This window comes from Xenopus laevis, chromosome 8L (assembly GCF_017654675.1).
Source record: "Xenopus laevis strain J_2021 chromosome 8L, Xenopus_laevis_v10.1, whole genome shotgun sequence".
Classification (NCBI taxonomy): domain Eukaryota; kingdom Metazoa; phylum Chordata; class Amphibia; order Anura; family Pipidae; genus Xenopus; species Xenopus laevis.
This window is the reverse complement of record NC_054385.1, coordinates 48,703,006-48,706,485: the sequence shown is the minus strand read 5'-3', so window position 1 is coordinate 48,706,485 and position 3,480 is coordinate 48,703,006.

The following is a 3,480-nucleotide window of genomic DNA, read 5'->3' as shown; positions in this document are numbered from 1 at the left end:
CCAGCTTTGCTCCTGCTCTCGGGAAATGAAAGCGAAACGGGACCCCGTCCGGCAAGGAATCCCCAAGACCGCCTCGAATGTAAACATTAAAACCGTGTCACGTGACAGCAGGCCGCGGCTTAGAGTCCGCCCATTCGCAGAGGCTTCTGTTGGTGCAACCTACCCTGCCGGTGTCATTCCCTCCTCAGTGACTAACCCTTCGATGGACAGTCAGTTGGACCAATCATATCGAAGGCAGTTTTATATATTTATTTATGGCTGGGCTAGATTGTGACGGCTGCACACATAGGGTGGGATTTGGTACGGTTGCCATGGTGCTCAGAGAGCAGACAGAGGCGTGGCTGAAGAGCGCGTCTGGCGGCGGGAATGAAACGCGAGGGAGGGGGAACGTGGGGCTTTTTCCCTGGTTTCAGTCTCCTGTTATTAATGTAGTAGGGAAAGTCAGCTAACGCTTATTTAGTGTCGCAGGCAGACAACGAAGGGCAAAAACCACATGTGATCTTTTCCCAATGTTATTAATAGTGTAAAATGATAAATATATAGGAAGGCCAGTATTTTTTCCCCGAAAAGATGACAACCCTAGCTGAGACATATAATCATGGCCAAAAAGAAAACTTGATTCAGTATACCAGCCTTCTTTATTATTGCATATGATGAAAATTCAATTATAACAAAAGTAGACATCTGCCTGTTGATTCAAACAAAGGATTTCTGGGGTTATGCTTTATTCACAAGTTATACAAAATGAACTGCTTCCTTATGCTCCTCCCACAATTGCTCTAGAGAACCAGGAAGTTGCTCTAGAGAACCAGGAAGTTGCTCTAGAGAACCAGGAAGTTGCTGGCAAATTAAACATAATTGACTTTTCCATCTGTGGCCTGTGTCATATCTAGTACAATGGAAGGGCTGACCTGGAATATAACATATAACAGTGGCTCAGGATAAATGTGGCTGTGCTATAATACATTTATTAACATATAAAGTATCTGCAGTTAATTAATTAAAGGAAAATTATGCCCCCCAACCAATGTAGGTCTCTAAAAATATATTGTATAAAACAGCTCATATGTAAAACCCTGCTTCATGTAAATAAACCATTTTCATAATAACTAACTTTTTTTTAGCATTACATGCCATTGGGTAATCATAAATAGAAAATTGGCATTTTAAAAAACAAGGGCCAACCCCTGGGATTGTGTGATTCACGTGCACAACAAACCATACATGTTAGGTCACGAGCCAATTAACAGACAGAGTTCTGTCTTTTGTATCTGTTGAAAGTCTATAAAGCAGACTGTTCCACTGATCTATTTCCTGTTTGAGAAACATCTTGCTATGAAAGTGTTAAGATATTTAACCCTTTCACTAACATCCAATTTGGCCAATGTGGTACTTTTATTGCCAGACCATTTTTGAACATTTTGCCCTCTTTCATTTTAGGAGCCTCCTTTCCAGGGGGGTCTTTTAGTTTACCCAGGAAGACAATATATTATTTTTTTCAGGAGAACCTAAGCTTCCAAAATATGCTAGAATTTGATTCCACTTCTGTAAAAAGATATAGGCTTCTAAGTGTCTAAAAATAATAATAACAAAAAGTTTTCCATAATACAAACACATATACCAGAAAAATAATTTATTTTATGCACAATAACACAGCAGATTTGAAAAGTTCTATGTCTCCTGAACGAGCCAACACCATAATATATATAGTTTTAAGGATATTTCTCATTTGTATAGGTCAAAAACTCCAAGCAGTACACTACCAAATTTACATAGCACCGCTCCACAAAACTGCATACTTCTGATTTCAAGGCCAAACATTCTACTAGCAGTAGAAAACTACACATTATTGGAAAAAACTGATTCTTATGAATTTAAAATGGGAGAATATAGCTATGTACTCTAAACTACCAAGTTTCAATTCTTTCGTAAAGTGTTTTTATAAAACATTGTAAAATGTTTGAAAAAAGACCTAAAAGCTTCCAGTCTCTGGCCTCATATATCCTACAGATCATTAGGTACCAAGGTAAAACACACAAATATGAACGCCAGGAGTTCACTGATTACCAATGTTAATTGGTTTACCTAAGTATGTGGCATATAGGAGCCCCAAAATGAAGGCATCCCATACTAGCTATCAGTTCTGTAATTCCAGATACTGCAAAATCAACACATGTACATCATTTTATGGGGGACAAAGGTACAAAAAAGTGCATTCACCCCAGAATACCATATATTTTTGGAAAGTACACAATCCCTCGAATCTAAATTGAGTATGCATGTCTTTCTACTCCAAAGTACCAAGTCGCAAAGCTTTCCTAAATGTGGTGATTTTGGTGACATTACCGAAAACCACCTCAAAACTTCCACCTTGCAGCATCTTATCTCCCACATAATATTAGGTACCAAGATAAAGCACTGTAAATATGAAAGTGTGGGGTCTGCTTAGCAGTATTATGTATAATATGGCATATAGGGGCCCCACATTATAGACACCCCATTCAAGATAACAGTTCTATAATTCCAGATACTGCAAAATCAGATTTACAGCATTTTTGGGGGGCAAAGGAAGAAAAAATATATTCACCCAAGAAAACCATGTATTTTCAGAAAGTACACATTCCCTCAAATCCACATTGGGTATGCATGTCTTTCTATTACAAAGTATCAAGACAAAATCCTTTCTAAATTTGACAATTTTTGTAACATTTGGAAAATAACCTCAATGCTTACACCTTGCAGCATCTTATCGCTCACATACTATTAGGTGCCAAGATAACACCCAAATATGAAACGCTTGGGGCCTGCTGAACAGTTTTATGTCCAATATGCATGTGGCATATATGGCCCCCAAATGAATAAACCCCCATATGGTCTGGCATTTCAGGTACTGCAAAATCAACACATATATGAAGCATTTTTTGATGGTCAAAGATAGAAAAAAGGAAGAAAAAATACATTCACCCAAGTAAACCATACATTTTCGGAAAGTACACATTCCTCCGTATCCAAATTGGGTATGCATCTATTTCTATTACAAAGCACCAAGACAAAAACCTTTCCTAAATTTGACAATTTTTGGAACATTTCCTAAAATTACCTCAAAGCTTCCAACTTGCAGCATTTTATCTTATCTATAGGGGCCCCCAAATGAAGACACCCCAATATGGTCTGTCATTTCAGCACAGCAAAATCAGCACGTTTACAGCATATATTTTTGGAAAGTACACATTCTGAAGAATCCAAAATCAGTAATTATGTCTTTCTACTCCAATTTACCATACTGCAATTCTACGCTAAAGGCAGCGTTTTTAAGACATTTCTGAAAATCGCCTAAAAATATTGCAATTGGTTGTATTAATCTCATACAATTTCTTACATACAATTAGAAAGCACCCTAAATAGTGATGCCAAGGGTCTACTGAACAGTTTGATGCCCAATATGCATAGATGTACCAAAGCAGCTGGCAAGTGTGGACC